Source organism: Caretta caretta, chromosome 12, assembly GCF_965140235.1.
Source record: "Caretta caretta isolate rCarCar2 chromosome 12, rCarCar1.hap1, whole genome shotgun sequence".
Lineage (NCBI taxonomy): Eukaryota > Metazoa > Chordata > Testudines > Cheloniidae > Caretta > Caretta caretta.
Genome location: NC_134217.1, coordinates 2606512 through 2627379, shown reverse-complemented (window position 1 = coordinate 2627379; position 20868 = coordinate 2606512). Strand labels below are relative to the sequence as shown.

At 47.3% G+C, this 20868-nt stretch overlaps 1 protein-coding gene across 1 annotated transcript in view; it reads left to right on the top strand.

The window, feature by feature from the left end:
• Positions 1–328: 328 nt before the first annotated feature.
• Positions 329–20868, top strand: part of CTCF (CCCTC-binding factor) — a 61076-nt gene continuing 40536 nt past the window's right edge. The window contains exon 1 of the mRNA XM_048816427.2: positions 329–417. The gene's annotated coding sequence lies outside the window, so the exon portion shown is untranslated. The remainder of the gene's footprint in view (positions 418–20868) is intronic.

Sequence of the window (20868 nt, the reverse complement as noted above, 5' to 3'; positions counted from 1 at the left end):
GCGACTCGGCCTTCCCTCCAACCGCCCGCCCGGCTCCGCCAGAGCGCCCGCATGACGCGGCACGTTACGCCCCTGCGTCGGGCGTGCGAGTCAGTCAGTGACGTTACGGCCACGGCACCGTTTGAAGTTGGCGCGCAGGGCCCCCTCCCATGGTGCCCCGCGCGCCCACTCACCGCTCCCCCTCCTCTCGCTCAGCTCCGGCGGCCGCGGCAGCCGGGCCCGCGCAGGCGCACCGCGTTCGGCCGCCGCCATTTTGTGTCCGAAGCGACTGTGGAGCGATTAAACCGCGAGCTGGGGCTGAGCGCGAGCGGCGGCCGCGGCGGGGCGTGCGGGGCGCGGCGGCTCCGCGGGGCCGGGGCAGCGCGGGGCGGCGGCGGGGCCCGGCGGCGGGCGCGGGCCTGGCGGGGCCAGGCGCAGGTAAGCGGTGGCGGGGGGTTTGCAGTCGCTTTCTCCGGCCTCTAGGTGTCACGATGGGGCTCCGGTTTGGCTGGGGCCCCGCAGCGGCCGCCGCCGGGGAAGCAGGGGGCTTTGTCTCCCTCTATCGTCCCCAGCGCGGCCGGCGCCTGCCTGCGACCGCCGCCATTCCCCACAGCGCGGCGCTGGGCCGGCCGGGCCCGGCCCGTCGAGCGCCCCGTCCCCGCCTGGCCCGGACTCCATTTTCCTTCCTTTGTTTCCTCCGCGGAGCCGCTGGCGCTAATCACCCCCGGGCCCGCGGCCCGCTCCCCTCAGCCCTCCCCTGCCCCGGCCCGCGCTGCCGGAGGGCGGCCGGTTCGCCCCCTCCCCGGGGCCCTTCCCGCCGAACCTGCGTTAGCGCCGCCGCCTTGTCCTGGGGCTCGGCCTGCTGCGGGCTCGCCGCTCCCCACGTCCGGGCCCGCGAAGCGGCTCCGGCCGAGTCCTGCTTGGCGCGGCGGCGGCTGCGTGCCCCGCTCCTGCCGGCCGCCGCCGTGTGCGCTGCGGCGTGAGAGGCGCGGCGAGGCGCAGAGCGGGACTCGAGCTCCCTCTGCAAGGCAGGCTGAGCAGCGCCATGCAGCACTGGGCGCGGGCCCGGCTGGGGGCGCCCGATCGCGCCTGGCCAGCGCCCCCGCCGGCCGCGGCGGCCCGCCAGCCTCCTGGAGCAGCCGCCTCGCCTCCATAGGTTGGTGCCGGGCTGTGGCCAGGGAGCCGGCCGCCCCTTTCTCCCTCTGCTTTATAGCACGCCCTTCCCGCGGCGGCCACTGGCCCCTGCCTAGCGCGGTGCGCTCTACGCTAGCGGGTCGGGGCTGCGTGGACAGGACCAGCCTGGGCTACGGGGCTCACAGAAAGAGCATGATTGCCCCCCTTTTCTGCCATGGCTGTAGCGCAATATTGCCCTCACCCCGCCACGAGAAGACAGGGTTAGGACATGGCAAAACACCCCGTCTTGCAACGAGCTATCCCGTTAACGAACCTGGGGGCTTTACTCTTTTTCACTCCAATTCTTGAGCATGACCTCTTCTGCAAGCCCTTCACCAGATGCCTCTCATTAATTTCCCCCTTGCAGCCTAGTACTGGTGGGCCCTTTTCCAAAGGAGACTAAGGCTGACACTTACACCACATGACAGTTTCACATTTTTTGTAAATTTATTGAATTTACTGTTAATTTTAATACCCCTTAATATTGTGTTTTGCCTGCTTCTGTGAGCTGTCCACAATGAAACCTAAATAGTTTATCCAGAGCCAGTTTAGAACTTAGTAATGTGTACCAGTCGGGGAAGTTTTTCCTTGCAGTTCTCTGCATTAAATTGAATCTGTTGGTGGTTAATTACTTACTTGTGTCCTTCTGGAGCAGGTTTAGTGTGTCATTACTTTGACTAGGCTTAATCACTTTAGTTTTCAATTTTGCCATATAGTTATTCATTCCCCCTTGTCAGTTTGACATATTGAAGGTCTAATAGTGATTCTTGGGTATCCTGCTATTGACCTCTTTCACAACTGATAACTCACTGGTGAGAGTTCATGTTTTTTAGCTAGTTTAATGCATGACAGGGCTTGAGCTCTCATATGGCTACCTAGCTCTATTAATTACAGACTATTTAAAACCCCCTGATGCTTGTACTTACCAGTTGTCTTATATATACACAGCTTACTCCTTCCGACAATTCTGTGGTCCTGATCCTGCAGTTAAAGGCATATTCAGAGCCACTTGGAAATCAGTTGCACAATGTGAAAGTACAGGAGTTCACCCAGGCATGTCCAGGTCTAGTCTTAGTACTGAAATAAGAAGGTATGGGGTACGTTAAGAAAAACTTGTTGTGAAAATTAAAGATGGCAGTTAGAGGAGAATAATGGGAAAGCAACAAAGCATCTATAAAGATGAAATATACAAAATAATAGGCCTCGTCCATTTGTGCTGCTTTCTGATGTTTAAAATCAAATTTTTTTTGTATTGAACTGTAAGTCTTGGTGACTAGAGAACTAGCAAAATTATATTCCAAGAATAAAAATTGAACAGTGAAGGAAAATTACTTTTAAGCCAGATTGTTCAGAATTTGTGTTGACGCTTATTTAACATGAATGTTTGAGAAAAGTCAAAGATTAATTTAAAAGGCAAGTATCAAAGGGCCCAAACTCAGCTGAGACCTTTCAGCAGAATCATATGACCAGACTTCAAACGAATATTTCTGAAGTAGTTCTACAGGTTCTCATGCAACTTTTGTTTGAGGGTAGCTCAAGACTAAGTGAGGGGTCTCCTCCAGAACGAGCTGTTCAAAGAAGAAATTGTTTATGGCAAGGGTTCTCAAACTGGGGGTCATGAGGTTATTACATGGGGGGGTTGTGAGCTGTCAGCCTGCACCCCAAACCATGCTTTGCATCCAGCATTTATAATGGTGTTAAATATATAAAACAGTTCTTAATTTATAAGTGTGGGGGGGGGGAGGGAGTTTGCACTCAGAGGCTTGCTATGTAAAAGGGGTTACCAGCAGTAAAGTTTGAGAGCCACTGGTTACTTCTGGGGGAATTCTGCAGTACTGTGCATATGCAGAATTTATGTCCCCCCACAGAAAAGTGACTTTGACAGGGAAGCCACAAGAGCAGTCATGCAACGCTCCCCAGCATGTGTATCGGGTCCCCAGGGCAGCCAGCAGAGAGGTAAATCACTGTGGGGCAGGAAGCGGGACTGGGGAAGACCTGGCTGGTGGCTCCTACCCTGTGCTGGACTTAGCAGCTAATCCCAGTTGGGCTGGGGAGGATGGGACTTCCTCTTCCCCTGCACAGCATCCAGGGCTGTGTAAGACACACCCCCAGATTTCTCCCTTGCTGCAGGAAACTCTGCAAACTGCTGTTACTCTCTCCCCCCCCATCACTCCTCAGCTGCAGGGGGAGGGATCCCTGTACAGGGAGCTGCTCCCTCATCTGCCCAACCCCTGTGCATCCATACCCCCTCAGACCCTCCCACTGAGCCCCACTCTCCCTGCACTCCGAACCCCCTCCAATGTGCCCCACTCCCCCAACAAGCCACCCACACCCAGATCCCCACCCCACTGAGTCCCAGCCAGCTACACCTGGATCCCTATCACACTGAGTCCCACTCCCCCAGCATCTGGACCCCCCACTGTGCTCCCAGACCCACCTGCTGAGCTCTATCCCCCAGACCTCCCTGCTGAGCCTCAACCACCTTCACCTGGACCCCTCCCCCCACAGTCCCCATTACCATTGCACCCAGAACTGCCCCCAACAAGCCCCTGTGCATCCAGATTCTCCCCCCTCCCCCACAGATGGATCCCCCACTGAGCTGCCTGCACCCAGATTGCCCCACGCAGAACCCTCTCAACCCACACCTGGATTCCCCCACACTAAGCCCTTCGACACTTGAATCCGGCCTGCCCACACCTGGTGCACTGGGCACAGAGGGGCAAGCCCCTGGGGTGTTTCTGGGGCAGGCCCAATCCTTGTGTGGTGTCAGGGTTGGGTGCAGCCTCACCGCTGAGTCCGTGTCCCAGGGGGAATGGCACAGTGATCTCCCACCTCGGTGCAGCCAGTGGCCTGTGCTCCCCAATGCCATGTTGGAGCCTCCACATGTATTTGACAAATAAAATTTGTAGAATTTTAAAATAGTGTGCAAAACTTTTGATTTTTTTTGGTGCAGAGTTTTTATTTTTTGGCTCAGAATTCCCTCAGGAGTAACTGGTTTTTGGCAGTGGTTTTTCAAACTCAGGTCACGACCTAGTAGTGGGTTACAGAATGTAAGGCACTGGGTCGCGGCAGCTCTGGTCAGCACTGCCGACCAGGCTGTTAGAGGTCCCATCGGTGGTGCTGCCCAGCTAAGGCAGGCTAGTCCCTACCTGTTCTGACAGCGCGCTGCACCCTAGAAACGGCCAGCAGCAGGTCCAGCTCCTAGGCATGGGGCCATAGGGCTCCCTGCGCTGCCTGAGCACCGGCTCCAGCCAATGGGAGGTAGGGGCCGAGGTGGTGCCTGTGGGCAAGAGCTGCTTGGAGCTGCTTACGCGCCTCTACCTAGGAGCCGGACCTGCTGCTCGCTGCTTCCAGGGTGCCGTGCAGTCTGTGGTGCCAGGACAGGCAGGAAGCCTGCCTTAACATGCCGCTGCACCGCTGACTGGGAGCTGCCCAAGGTTAGCCCATGCCCCAAACCCTGTCTCAGCCTTGAGCCCCCCGCAAACCCAGAGCCCCTTCCTGTACTCCAAACCCGTCATCACCAGCCCCACCCCAGAGCCTGCACCCCCAGCCCAGAGCCCTGACCCCCTCCTGCCCAGCGCCCCCCCCCACACCCTGAACCCCTCATTCCCAGCTCCACCCTGCAGCCCTCACCCCTGTGCCCCAGCTCTGAGCCCCTTCCACACCCCAAAATCCTTATCACCAGTTCCGTTGGGTCACAGGCATCAACAATTTTCTTCAATTGAGTCAGCAGAAAAAAGTTTGAAAACCACTGGTTTATGGTATCAGCAGGCCATGTTCTGGGTGTGATCCCCAACTAATTTATGGTTGTGTAGTTACCAATTACTGCCCTAGTTGCAGTTTCTCTGATATCTCCCTGGAGTCCGGTGGTACCTTAAAGACTAACAGATTTATTTGGGTATAAGTTTTTGCCACTGGACTCCTCTTTCTTGTGGATACAGACTAATACGGCTACCCCTCTGATATTTGATATCTCACTGTTCCTCATTGCTGTCATGCCTTGGAGACCACCACTCTTTTGGAATCCATAAAAATTCTCCATAATAATCCTCTGCCTAGAAATTGTTTCTGTGAAATCCCTTATTTAGAGCACCCATCTGAAGACTTCATGTCCTTCACCTATAGTTTTATATGCAAGTATTGCTGTTCTGTTAACGCTCACTCCACACAGGTTAGGTGTACTTCTCTCCATTCACAAATTCTAGTACTTTTTGCCTTTATACAAGTGAGCATAAAGCATGAACATTTGTTTCAGCCTGCCTCTTTTGCTCTGTTATCTTTTTGTGTTGCTCTTTCTGTCTTTATATGATGCAGTTCTGAGGCTGCCTTTACACTTAAAATTTTAGTGAATTTTCCCACTCTTGGTTGCAGAGGTCCATTTCCTGAAAAAGATTCCCCAGTATTTCAAACTGAAACCCTTTCTCAGCAATATCTTCTCATCCATGCATATCCTGTGAGTAGAATTGGAAGCATGTCACACTAAGATAACTTAGGCCAAAAATTCTATGGCTAAGACCAGTTCACGTGTGTTGGGAACCCAAGTCTATGCTAGCTGCTGGCTGCCACTGGTGTTGTAAACTCCAGAGTAAATAATCAGCATGAATAGGTCTAATCAGCATGATGCTAAGAGTTGTGGTGATGGCGTATGGGCACTTTCACTAGGGCTCCCAACATAGCAAGCACTGGTGTTGGCAACAATGGTGAACTGGGAAAAAATCTCCAGTGCAGAGAATGCTTTGCATAAGCTTTCTTAAACATCTGTTTAGCATCTAGAATCTCCTGTAATTTCATAGCTCATTGGTCCTTACATGTACTGCTGCCAGACTTCTCCTTAAATCTCTAAGACTTCCCATTATTAGTTTTTTCCATCCATGTCAGCTTAGTGCTCTCAGGAGAGCACAGCTATACTCCTGATTATATCAACTCTTGCCCCCACTACAACCTATCTCCCAGTAGGACTGCCTGTGTGTTTGAAGAATAAACAGTGCCCAGATTTTGTGGTGAGGTGTGCTTTAGGAATGCAGTAATCACTGGTCATCGCTCCTCCCTTCTTACACACACACTTTAGAAATGCATAATGTTAATGGAGAACCTTTGGCTCCCACTTGTGTCCTTTAACTCCTCCTGAGTTCTAATTTGGTGGTTACCTTACTGAACTGACTTGTTTAAACCTCTGTTCATCCACTTGACTCCACTTCATATGAACAGTTCAGTCAGTACTGTTGGAATAAGTTTTTAACGGTAAGGCTTGCTCCTTTTCACTCTCATTTCTCAGCTTGTAGCCCATAGAGACCCACACAATTCCAATTTTTCTATAGGCATTATAGAAAAAAATATTCTAGTTGTATGAGATGGTGCTACAGTTTGGCTCAAGGAGTAAATTCACTGAAAAATATAAAGCTGTGTTCTAATAGTTCCCTAAAAACAATAATGTTCGTCCTTAACTTTTACTGTAACTCAATGTGTAGCTTTTATGTTCAGGAGAAACAGCCTCACGCAACTCACTCTTTCTGTCTCTATTCTCTCCTCTCCCCCCCCCCCCCCCCCCCAAAAGAAAAAGAAAACCACATCTCTTCACATAACCCATACTCAACCTACAGAAAGGTTGAGAGATAATTCAGATATTTAAGACAAAAATAGAGCATTTGTTCTTCACTGTGTGACTCAAATTAGTTTAGACGGACACTTTAATATCTCTTATGAAGGAGTGGCCAAAAAAGCCAACTGCTGGGTCTTTATCCCAGTTTAGGATTTTTTAATCAGTTTACTTCTACCCTGCTGGTAGGTGAACATGGAACAACATCATGTAGATGTAGAATTAAGCTTATACCGTCACCCTATAATAATGTGACTCCAGTGAGTCTGAGTATTCCTTTATAATGTGGTTACCTGACGCTGATTGGTAAGAATACAGAAGTTGTACAATGTCTGTTCTGAAGCCCAACAAACAATAAGTATACTCATCTTGTGAGTTTCTTTTAGATTTGTGGGAGATGGAGTATTGTCAGTTCACATGTTCATGTTATATGAGAGTAAAAAAATGTGGTTGCATTTCTCTTATGTAATATTGAATTTCCATGAAAGTTAGTCTTTGCTGTCACTGTCAAACATTCACAATATCACACTGTGCTGCATACTGCTACTAGTTCAGGGATCTCAAACTCAAATTAAAACGACAGCCACATGAGGACTAGTACATCACTGCTACCGCCCGCCCTCCCCCCCCACTGCCCGTGGCCTGCCCCCACTCCACCCCTTCCATGAGGCCCTACCCCTTCCCCACCCCCATTCCAACTCCACCTCCTCCCCTGAGCGCATGACTCCCCACCCTGGAAAGCGCTAAGTACCTGGCAGAGGAGCAGGGACGCGGTGGGTGAGGCGAGCTTGGTGGCTACAGGAAATAACTCGGGGGTGCGGGGAGCTTGGTGGGCCGCATCATATAACTCTGCGGGCCACGTGTTGGAGACCCGTGTACTAGTTTAACAAGACATGGGTTCAGTTCATGTTTGGACTGCATAATGACCCATTTTTTCAGTATACTGTGACTGCTATTCATTTTAATGCAGTTATGGAACTAGTTAATAGTGGCTGTACTAAGCTATATTGCAGTGCATTTTTCTATAAGGGCTACAGTGTCTTAACTCAGATGAGGAGAATGTTAAATAGGTCATTCTGCGTTTGGCAGTCATTGACTCATACTAACATTTTAAAATGAAGCCATCTCATTTCATTTGGAGTAAACAAGTGATTTTTCATTGTCAAGCTCTCCAAACTTGTTAGTTCCCTGAAAAGGCCAATCTGAGAGTTATGCCTAACTGGGTCCTTCCTATGTTTTACATATTATGTTTCCACCCAATATCTGTATCTCTGTTTCCAGGAACTTAAAGCTTCTTCAACTTGACTCAATTTTACATTACGTTCCAGTCTAATACGAGGTTGCAAAGCCACTTTTGTAGGATGTTCATAGGGTCAAACAAATCTGGAGTTCTTGTACCCAAAACCTACCTTGTTTGTTGCCTGCTATAAGTTGGTCTTACTTTGTAGGCTTCTGAATCATCATTTGTTAACCATGACATGCTTCTGACAAATCTCAGTGTAGTAAAATAGACAGAAGCTGGAGGAGGAAGAAATAGCAAGAGCTGGCTCCACTTATATAACAAATCTTGTTGGCCCTAAATGGGGTGGAGTAGTAAAAGATTTTAATCCACCTGTGGGCAGTTTGGGCCATTCATGATTCTTATTTCCCTTCCTTCTCTCTCTTTCTCCCCGCCCCCCATTCCCCCCCTCCCCCCCCAAAAAAAATCCCTTAGCAGAGGATCTCTTGTAGAAAGGATTTTCTCATTACAAACATTTTGATTAGTTTCCCAAAGTTAGATTACCACCAGTACAGCACCACAGGTGGTAATGATGATAGGAGTATAAGTATAGCCTGGCTATCAAATGCTGTGTTGTTTAATCTTGCCCAACCAGGTCTGTCTATTACAGGGGTTAAAACATCAGCAGCTTGTTTATATTTAGGGCCCTGCCAAATTCAGGGTCCATTTTGGTCAGTTTCACAGTCGTGGGATTTTAAAATTAATAAATTTCATGATTTCAGCTATTTAAATCTAAAATTTCACAGTGTTGTAATTGTAAGGGTCCTGACCCAATAAGGTGTTTGGGGGGGGATTGCAGTACTGCTACCCTTATTTTTGTGCTGTTGTTGGTGACGGTGCTACCTTCAGAGCTGGGCAGCTGGAGAGCGGCGGCTGGCCGGGATCCCATCTCTGAAGGCAGAGCTGGGCCCTCAGTCAGCAGCCCACCACTCTGGCTGCCCAGCTCTGAAGGCAGAAGTAAGGGTGGCAATACCTAAAATGACCTTGCAACCACCCTGCAAATCCCTTTTGGGTCAGGACCTCGAGTTTGAGAAACGCTGATCTGCCCCATGAATTCTATATAGTATAGGATAAAAGCACACAAAAGACCAGATTTCACAGGAGGAGATTAGATTTCACAGTCCATGACACATTTTTCATGGCCATGAATTTGGTAGGGCTCTGTTTGTATTTCTGCTCCTTTTACCTTTGCTACCATTGCTAGTAGTGTAATAGAGGAAAATCTTAAGTGAAAGCAAGGCCTCTGAGGTTAGAACCATAGGAGCTTTCGCCTTGAAACTGGCCAGAAACAGGATTGGGCTCTTTGCACTGGGAATGTTCTGTGGGTGTTGGTGTGTCTGGAGATTCCCTTTTATACTTGAGAACACAAGTTATATGTACTAGATATAAAGATTCTTTATGATGCAATATTGTGATTTTTAAAGTTCTAATAATAATAGGTTTATTTGTTGGGGAGAATGGTTACTTTCTACATAGACTGATCTTAGTCTTTGGACTACCTGTTTTACCTTCATGTCACAAACAATATGTTACATAATTGTCAAAGATTACGTGGATTCTACCATAATAAGATCTTGGCTGCGCTCTGGGACCTCCAAACTGCTGTTTGTAAAAATGATCTGTCACAAAACTCATAATCAATGGAGAGCTCTTAGCAATTCTCTCTGCTTATAACCAGCTTTTCACTTAGAGACCTGACTTGGGTAAATGAATGAAACTAAAAGTTTCTTTGCCCTAGAGCCTTATAAATATTGGTCCACTTTCTAAAATGACTACATGGTTTGCCACAATTGGGGTGATTGGCAGCCTGCCGGAGAGGCCAAGGGTAAGGATGGGCAGAGGATGAAGCGTAATGATTTTTTCAACATATTCTTTAAAACATATGTAACTATTGCCAAAAAAAAAACAAAAAACCCCAAAACTTAGAACTTCAGAAATCTCATTCCATGTATTTAAGTACTTGGAGAATACATTATATGTGCAAGATGACACTGAATTATTGAAAAACAATTCTAGACGTACCAAATGTGTGGAAGACATAGTAAACAGGATACATTTCAGATTGTGATAATGTACGATGGGCAGTTTAAAATTTTCTTGACTCTAAAGAACAGTTTAGTACCTTGTACAGTGGGATAAGCAGCAGAAAATGCTTAATTCCAGAAGTATGACCTGGAGTACCACCTGTTTTCCCATTCCGTACATATTACAGAAGGTTAGGGAGTAAGAGATGAACTCTGATTAGTCTTTATGAAAGAACTCTCATGAGAAGAGCTGCCAGCAGAATGGATTGATTTAAATCAAAGCAATTTAAACCACTTATTTAAATCATGATTTAAATCAGTGATTTTAATTTTCTTTTTTTATTTGTATTCAGTTTTCTTAAAGGTTGATTTTCATTAGTTGATCACCAATAAAACATCTTGTTTGCAGCTGAACATAGCCTTTACACTAAATTTGGTGCTACACTAAATTTGGCGCTTCCTTTTGCTTACCAGGAGGGTACATTGTATCTATACACATTTATTTAAGCACTTTTATAGCTTAAACTTATGCCTGGTCTACACTACAGAGTTTGGTCGATGTAAGGTAACTGTGAATGTCTACACTATAGTGAAAAGAAAAGGAGTACTTGTAGCACCTTAGAGACTAACCAATTTATTTGAGCATGAGCTTTCGTGAGCTACAGCTCACTTCATCAGAGTACATCTGATGAAGTGAGCTGTAGCTCACGAAAGCTCATGCTCAAATAAATTGGTTAGTCTCTAAGGTGCTACAAGTACTCCTTTTCTTTTTGCGAATACAGACTAACACGGCTGTTACTCTGAAACCTACACTATAGTGGTGCTCCTGCCAATGTAAATTGCCTGCTAAATTGATCTAAGTGCTGTGCCTCTTGTGGAGGAGGAGTTATTAGGTTGATGTAATTAGGGCAATGCAGTGTCTGTGTTACTAACATTGCCTGTTGGTTTTCAGCCATGCAGGGCTGACAGCCCACAGATCTGCCATCACAGGGCTCAGGCTCTTCTCCTCTCCTCAGTCCCTCACCAGAAGGCTGCTGGGCTCAGGCTTCCTTCCAGTCTTCCTCCCCCTCCCCCCAAATTCCTCACTGGCAGCTGCCAAGCTCTGTCTCTCCTCTCCCGTCCCCCCCCCATCCCTAACTGGGAGGCTGCCAAGCTCAGGCTCGCCTTCTCCACTCCAATCCCTCACCTGGAGGCTGCCAAACACAGGTTCTCCTTTTCCCAACCAATCCCTAACCAGGAAGCTGCCTCCTCCCCCCATCCCTCACAGGGAGGTAACAGCAGTGTTCTGGGCTGTCAGCCTTGGGAGAAGGGGACTCCAGCTGTGCGCCCCACATGAGGCTGTCAGCTCAGGCTGTGAGACTCTTGGCTCCAGCTGTCAGTGCCGCATAATGCCCCACTTCATTCGGTGGAAGAGCTCCTGGTGAGGACGTGTACCGCTGACAGAAGGGGCTAGCATGGACCTGAAAAACCGCAGTAATGATTGTGGTGGCTGTACGTTGACAAATTCAATTAAAAATATGCAAAAAACAGCATTTTAATGTTTTTATTAAATAAAACTACCTTGCTGGATACATTGGGGAGAGGGAAGTTTATCAGAATATGTTGTGTATTTAAAACTAAGGCCCAGATTTTTAAAGGTATTTAGGCTTTGCTGTGCTCAGCACTGCAACTCCTAATCAATTTAGAAACCTACATCTTACTTTTAAAAGGGATTAAGGCACTATGATTTAGGCTCCTAAATCAGTTAAGCAACACCTACATACTTTTTAAAATCGGGACCCAACTGATTTATTAAACATAGTTTAGTAGTTAAAGAATTGAACTGATTGTTTCTGGTCACTAGGTCCTTCAAGATTTTAGAACTAGTAGATCTCATCTTTTCACACCATCTTTTTTCATAGATTGGAAGAGGAAAACAAGCTTTTCTTCTTTTTCAACTCCCAATTGTTTTTTTAACTTTGAATGAACTAGTTGTTGAACTGAATGTGTTGAACAAACTGAAATGAAGAAAATATCCTCTTTTCACTTCCAGAAGAGGTTACTGCTGTCAAAAGCTGGTTTAGCACTTCAGCAAACTGGTTCCAGGTGCCTAGTCAGTGCTTTCCATCAGTTCAGCAGTTTAACTTTATTTAAAACTTGGCAGCAACCATGTACTGCTTAATATTATTTTTTCTATTTAATTCAAATAGGTTGAATAGGTTTAAGACTTAGCGTGGGTTCCAATAATTTTAAATTTAATTTTAAATATATTTATTTAAAAAAACAAACCCATATTTAATTTAAATTTTAAAAAAATTATTGATCTTTATCCATCTTGGCTGCCAGCCTGTTTGAATCCTTGCTTCTTTGGCAAGATATCTTTTTAAAAAAAATTATTTTATTGTGATATTGGGAGTGGAGGCAGAATGGGGAGTTGGCTAAGAGGACCAATAATTCTTTACTATTTCAATAACCCAGAGGTTTTTATTGTGGAGAAGGAGGGAGACCATAGTTGGGAGAGAGAAATTGGAAGGAGAGAGAAAAAAGAAAAATATAAATCCATTCTACAGTGCCTCTTAGAAAGAATTCTTCTCTGTGGAATGCTGCATAGGGAAAGCAGAAAGATGCACAGCCAAGGTATTAGAGACCCATACAACGTTCAAGGGGAAAGGATCAGACTGAGACGCAGGTCTTGCCTTCACTGCAGAGTTAACTCGAGTTGTTACTTGGTGTTGCTTCCAACTCAAGTCCCATCCTCGCACACATACCCTTAACCCAACTATGGTGGTGCATTTTACTCAAGTTGGCTGGCCCATCAAGGGAATAAGTTACAGCTCTGTGATACTAATTGTCATTCAGTGCAGTAATCCAGTCACTCCGTACTGCTCAAACATTGTTTCGCCATGTGGCCTCTCTCAGGTTAGGTCTGTACTTAAAATTTAGGTCGACCTAGCTGCATGGCTCAGGGCTGTGAAAAATGTCATGCCTTGTGCAATGTAATTAGGTCAACCTAACCCCTAGGGTAGATACAGCTGGGTCAATGGAAGCATTCTTCCACCTACTTAGCTATTGCCTCTCCGAGAGGTGGATTTACTCCGGCAACAGAAAAACCTCTTCTGTTGCTGTAGTGTGTGTCTATACTACGGCAGTGTAGCTGCAGCCTCACTCAGGCTAGGCTAACTCCAGTGTAGATAAGTTAAATTAACTCTGCAGTGAGTTATAGCCTCTAGGGAAGAACTGGAGAAGTGTGTTACACAGACCAGTTCCTGAAAAAACTTTCACTTAGGAATTCTCTCTTCATTCCACTAGCAAAGAGGTAGCATAAATGAACTCCCAACTCTTATTGTGTAAGGAACAACTTTTTTCTGAATTTCCTGAGCAGTCAAAACTACGGCATTTTGGAAAAAGATGGCTTCCCCTTGAAAAGATAAGAAATAGTCTGTCAGAATATTTGAATCTGTCTGCAATAAAGATTTTATTGGTTTAATCAGGACACTTGCCACTGCTATATTTGAAAATTTGTTGAAAAAATGTCTACAGAACAATTAGATTCACCCATTGTTCAGTTTAGCATCTTTAAGTTCTTGAAAGAAGCACAGTTGCTAGTTGCTAAACATGGTTAAGACCCTGTATAAACCACAGGGGTTTTGTTTGTTTGTTTTAAATCCTGGCAGCATCATGGGTATGTTTGAATTTCATGAGATATGTATGGCTGCCAATTCTCTCCCGCACCCCAAACTGCTGCAGTTTTTCCCTACTGTTGGAAAAATGGTGGGATTGGGCTAATCTCTCAATTTCCGTTAAACCTGTGAAATTGTGATTTACACAGGATTATGGCTCAGTGGGTAGGGCACTGGACTGGGACTCAGAAGAGCCTGGCTCTGCTCTTCCCCTTGTGGTGACCTTGGACAAGTCACTTCATCTCTCTGTGCTCCAGTGCCCCATCTGTAGAGTGGAGGTAACAATGTGTTTCTCGCATGTAAAGCGCTTGGAGAATGATGGACAAAGTGCTATGTAAGAGTTCTGTATTATCGTTATTTATTTTAAAAACAGACAGGAAAGGCTATTCTATTGAAAATGAGCACCAATTGTGTATTTTACATCCTTGGTATATTGTCAGTAAGCCTTATGTTTTAGATGCTTTTTAACTGTAGAGCGGAAGGGAGCCCTGTGTAGCCAGCGAAGAGGCAGGATCCAATACTCAGCCATTTCTGCTCACTCCTGCTAAGGCATTGACTTCTCCCTTCTCTGTCAGTTCTTTGATCTGTAACAAGAGGGTAGAGAAAACCAGAGTAGTGTCTAGCTACCTCACCTTTTCGGAAATTGGGTAATCCTTGGTTCAGTGCGGTGACTGGACGCACAGCTGTTTTCCTTTCCCATGATAGATCAAGGTGCTGCTGCCAGAGCAGAGAAGAGAGAAATCAGTAACCCCACATCAGTAGAGCCCGCTATCAAATGCTCATGTGGCTGACTTGTCTGAGAACTCCCTCCTTCCCCTGCCATCTGTAACTTTTTGGGAGATATTTGTTCTGAGTGGTCCACACAGAAGGGGCAAATCGTTGTGGGGGGAATGTTTCTTCCCCTCAGCCAATCTTCAGCTGGTGAAGCAGGAAGATGTGGGTGCCTGTGCCATCCCTGCTAAGTATTTATTTAGGGGAAGGGAGTCACTGGTGTCAGTCCTGCCGTTGGTGCACCCCTTTGGAGATGGAGGGGTGATCCTGCTCTCCAACCCCGCTTCCGGCAGTGCTGTCTATATAGAGAGTCCTCTGTTGCCATTCACCCCTTGTCTCAGAATTGCTAATCTCTTCAAATATAGGCTGCCTCCTGGTGGTGCCACAGGGAGCCCCTAAGGCCTTCCTGTCAGACATCATACCAAAGCTTATTCCTATTATGGCATGAGGCGCCCCAAGTGTCTTTCAGTTCTCTTCTCCCACCTCAGTTTTTTTTGTTAATTAAATTAATAATGGAAAAACTTCTGACTGATCTCAGGTTTTTCCCATGTTTTTAAATAAAGTATGGGTCTAGGATACTGTAAAACCCTTAATAAATCTTATACATGAAAAGGTAAACCCTAGGCATGGAAGAGTGTTCTAAGCACTAAGTATGCATGTTGTATTTTGTTGCCCTTTCCCTGCCGCTCCCTCTTCTAAGTGTTTCAGATCTGTATTGCTGCTGCTGCTTCATTTCTGGGTTTGTAAGGAGTTCATTTTCTGGCTGAACAGTCCCTGGGCGCCTCTCCTTTGACTGGACGTAGCAGTTAAACAATGATGTTGTAAAAGGAAAGGCTCAAAACTCAGTCGTTTCTCTTATAGCAGCAGGAGGCTTATAGTCTCTTCTGTGTGAGAGCACAGGTCACTTCAATTAAATCCCCAACTGGCAGTGGTTACGTTCATTTGCAGTGCACTCCAAAGCGCTAGCAAGTGCTGTGAGAAAATTTACAAAAGTATTGCCAGGTCCTGTATTACTTCCTTGCAAATGTATAAATTGAGCCCAGGAAATCTTATTACTATATTTATTTTTATTGCATCATAGCTGTGCTATGATGAAGAGATGGGGAAAAATCTCTTGTTTGTACTTGTACTTATATTTAGGTAATTTAATGTAGTTTCAGTGCCATGATGCAGTTAAATTCCCAGTCCAGCATCAGCTTCGTTCCAGGTCATCCTGTTTACGGACCCTGGACTTCAGGAAAGCAGACTTCGACTCCCTCAGGGAACGGATGGCCAGGATCCCCTGGGGGACTAACTTGAAGGGGAAAGGAGTCCAGGAGAGCTGGCTGTATTTCAAGGAATCCCTGTTGAGGTTACAGGGACAAACCATCCCGATGAGTCGAAAGAATAGTAAATATGGCAGGCGACCAGCTTGGCTTAATGGTGAAATCTTAGCGGATCTTAAACATAAAAAAGAAGCTTACAAGAAGTGGAAGGTTGGACATATGACCAGGGAAGAGTATAAAAATATTGCTCGGGCATGTAGGAATGTTATCAGGAGGGCCAAATCGCACCTGGAGCTGCAGCTAGCCAGAGATGTCAAGAGTAACAAGAAGGGTTTCTTCAGGTATGTTGGCAACAAGAAGAAAGCCAAGGAATGTGTGGGCCCCTTACTGAATGAGGGAGGCAAATTAGTGACAGAGGATGTGGAAAAAGCTAATGTACTCAATGCTTTTTTTGCCTCTGTTTTCACTAACAAGGTCAGCTCCCAGACTGCTACGCTGGGCACCACAAAATGGGGAAGAGATGGCCAGCCCTCTGTGGAGATAGAGGTGGTTAGGGACTATTTAGAAAAGCTGGACGTGCACAAGTCCATGGGGCCGGACGAGTTGCATCCGAGAGTGCTGAAGGAACTGGCGGCTGTGATTGCAGAGCCATTGGCCATTATCTTTGAAAACTCGTGGCGAATGGGGGAAGTCCCGGATGACTGGAAAAAGGCTAATGTAGTGCCAATCTTTAAAAAAGGGAAGAAGGAGGATCCTGGGAACTACAGGCCAGTAAGCCTCACTTCAGTCCCTGGAAAAATCATGGAGCAGGTCCTCAAAGAATCAATCCTGAAGCACTTGCATGAGAGGAAAGTGATCAGGAACAGCCAGCATGGATTCACCAAGGGAAGGTCATGCCTGACTAATCTAATCGCCTTCTATGATGAGATTACTGGTTCTGTGGATGAAGGGAAAGCAGTGGATGTATTGTTTCTTGACTTTAGCAAAGCTTTTGACACGGTCTCCCACAGTATTCTTGTCAGCAAGTTAAGGAAGTATGGGTTGGATGAATGCACTACAAGGTGGGTAGAAAGCTGGCTAGATTGTCGGGCTCAACGGGTAGTTATCAATGGCTCCATGTCTAGTTGGCAGCCGGTATCAAGTGGAGTGCCCCAAGGGTCGGTCCTGGGGCCGGTTTTGTTCAATATCTTCATAAATGATCTGGAGGATGGTGTGGATTGCACTCTCAGCAAATTTGCGGATGATACTAAACTGGGAGGAGTGGTAGATACGCTGGAGGGGAGGGATAGGATACAGAAGCACCTAGACAAATTGGAGGATTGGGCCAAAAGAAATCTGATGAGGTTCAATAAGGATAAGTGCAGGGTCCTGCACTTAGGACGGAAGAACCCAATGCACAGCTACAGACTAGGGACCGAATGGCTAGGCAGCAGTTCTGCGGAAAAGGACCTAGGGGTGACAGTGGACGAGAAGCTGGATATGAGTCAGCAGTGTGCCCTTGTTGCCAAGAAGGCCAATGGCATTTTGGGATGTATAAGTAGGGGCATAGCGAGCAGATCGAGGGACGTGATCGTTCCCCTCTATTCGACATTGGTGAGGCCTCATCTGGAGTACTGTGTCCAGTTTTGGGCCCCACACTTCAAGAAGGATGTGGATAAATTGGAGAGAGTCCAGTGAAGGGCAACAAAAATGATTAGGGGTCTGGAACACATGACTTATGAGGAGAGGCTGAGGGAACTGGGATTGTTTAGCCTGCAGAAGAGAAGAATGAGGGGGGATTTGATAGCTGCTTTCAACTACCTGAAAGGGGGTTCCAAAGAGGATGGCTCTAGACTGTTCTCAATGGTAGCAGATGACAGAACGAGGAGTAATGGTCTCAAGCTGCAGTGGGGGAGGTTTAGATTGGATATTAGGAAAAACTTTTTCACTAAGAGGGTGGTGAAACACTGGAATGCGTTACCTAGGGAGGTGGTAGAATCTCCTTCCTTAGAGGTTTTTAAGGTCAGGCTTGACAAAGCCCTGGCTGGGATGATTTAACTGGGAATTGGTCCTGCTTCGAGCAGGGGGTTGGACTAGATGACCTTCTGGGGTCCCTTCCAACCCTTATATTCTATGATTCTATGATCCTGTCTGAATCAAGAAAACTCAGTTTAAGCAATGTATTTTAATGCTTCCAGTTTTTCTGGAATTCAATGCACACTTCCCCTCTGTCTGATGTACATTGAGGGAAGTTCATTTCTCTGATCCCACTGAGGGTTACCAAAAGAAACTACACCATTTGGTCAAGAAACTCCACAAAAGGACAAATCCGCACAGACACACCCCTGGAACCCCGACCAGGGGTATTCTGTCTCCTACACAAGGTCCATAAACCTGGAAATCCTGGACACCCCATCATCTCAGGAATTGGCACCCTGACAGCAGGATTGTCTGGCTATGTAGACTCCCTCCTCAGGCCCTACGCTACCAGCACTCCCAGCTATCTTCGAGACACCTCTGACTTCCTGAGGAAACTGCAGTCTATCAGTGATCTTCCTGAAAACACCATCCTGGCCACTATGGATGTAGAAGCCCTCTACACCAACATTCCACTCAAAGATGGACTACAAGCCGTCAGGAACAGTATCCCCGATAATGTCACGGCAAACCTGGTGGCTGAACTCTGTGACTTTGTCCTCACCCATAACTATTTCACATTTGGGGACAATGTATACCTTCAAATCAGCGGCACTGCGATGGGTACCCGCCTGGCCCCACATTATGCCAACATTTTTATGGCTGACTTAGAACAACACTTCCTCAGCACTCGTCCCCTAATGCTCCTACTGTACTTGCGCTACATTGATGACATCTTCATCATCTGGACCCATGGAAAAGAAGCCCTTGAGGAATTCCACCATGATTTCAACAATTTCCATCCCACCATCAACCTCAGCCTGGACACAAGAGATCCACTTCCTGGACACTACGGTGCTAGTAAGCGATGGTCACATAAACACCACCTTATACCGGAAACCTCCTGACCGCTATTCCTACCTACATGCCTCCAGTTTTCATTCAGACCACACCACACGATCCATTGTCTACAGCCAAGCTCTGCGATACAACTGCATGTGCTCCAACCCCTCAGACAGAGACAAACACCTACAAGACCTCTATCAAGTGTCTTACAACTACAGTACCCACCTGCTGAAGTGAAGAAACAGATTGACAGAGCCAGAAGAGTACCCAGAAGTTACCTACTGCAGGACAGGCCCAACAAAGAAAATAACAGAACGTCACTAGCCATCACCTTCAGCCCCCAACTAAAACCTCTCCAAAGCATCATCAAGGATCTACAACCTATCCTGAAGGACGACCCATCACTCTCACAGATCTTGGGAGACAGGCCAATCCTTGCTTACAGACAGCCCCCCAACCTGAAGCAAATACTCACCAGCAACCGCACAACAGAACCACTAACCCAGGAACCTATCCTTGCAACAAAGCCCGTTGCCAACTGTGTCCACATATCTATTCAGGGGACAACATCACAGGGCCTAATCACATCAGCCACACTATCAGAGGCTCGTTCACCTGCACATCTATCAATGTGATATATGCCATCATGTGCCAGCAATGCCCCTCTGCCATGTACGTCGGTCAAACTGGACAGTCTCTACGTAAAAGAATAAATGGAACAAATCAGACATCAAGAATTATAACATTCAAAAACCAGTCGGAGAACACTTCAGTGTCTTTGGTCACTCGATTACAGACCTAAAAGTGGCAATTCTTCAGCAAAATAAACTTCAAAAACAGACTCAGAGAGACTACTGAATTGGAATTAATTTGCAAACTGGATACAATTAACTTAGGCTTGAATAGAGACTGGGAGTGGATGGGTCATTACACAAAGTAAAACTATTTCCCCATGTTTATTCTCTCCCTCTCCCTCCCCCCCCTCCACTGTTCCTCAGACCTTCTTGTCAACTGCTGGAAATAGCCCACCTTGATTATCACTACAAAAGGTCCCCCTCTTCTCCCCCTTCCTCCCGCTCTCCTGCTGGTAATAGCTCACCTTACCTGATCACTCTGGTTACAGTGTGTATGGTAACACCCATTGTTTCATGTTCTCTGTGTATATAAATCTCCCCAGTGTATTTTCCACTGAATGCATCCGATGAAGTGAGCTGTAGCTCACGAAAGCTTATGCGCAAATAAATTTGTTAGTCTCTAAGGTGCCACAAGTCCTCCTTTTCTTTTTGCGGATACAGACTAACATGGCTGCTACTGTGAAATCTGATTTCTTGGATTGTTGCTCAGCATGCTGAGGCTGTTGATCAGGGGTGGGCAAACTTTTTGGCCTGAGGGCCATATCAGGGTTCCAGAACTGTATGGAGGGCCAGGTAGGGAAGGCTGTGCCTCCCCAAACCCCAAGCCTATCCGCCCCCCCCCCTTCCCACCCCGAGTGCCCCCTTCAGAATCCCCGACCCATCCAACCCCCCCTCCTCCTTGTTCTCTGACCGCCACCCCGGGACCCCACCCCCATCGAACCCCCCTGCTCCTTGACTGCCCCAAACCCTATCCACACCCCTGCCCCCTGACAGGCACCCCAGGACCCCACCCCCTATCCAACCCCCCCTCTAAAGCCCCCTTCAGAATGCGGCCCTGCGAAAATGGGCGGAGGACTTTGGAAGAGCAGGGGCAGCTGTACAGCCGGAGAGAAGCGGCGGTTTCCCCTTCAAAGTTTCGCTTCTCTCCAGCCAGCTGCGCAGCCGCCTGGTGCTCCTCCTGAGTCCTCCACCCGTGTTGTCGCATTCTTGCCACCTGCACCACCCGCCTGCTCCCCTGAGGCTGCAGGTGAGCCTCCCTTCCTGCTCTCCCGTGCCCCCGCAGTGCAGCTCCCTCCTGCACTGGTGCCGCACTCAGGCTGCGGGGGAGGGGGGATAGGAGGGGAGGGGCCGGGGACTAGCCTCCCTGAACTCAAGGGCCGGGCAGGACAGTCACGCGGGCTGGATGCGGCCCGTGAGCTATAGTTTGCCCACCTCTGCTGTAGAAGCAAGACCTCGTGTAGTTCTGCTAGTGCAAAAATTCCTAATTCAGAACAGGCCCTTAGAATTATTCAGCAGAATCTTGATTT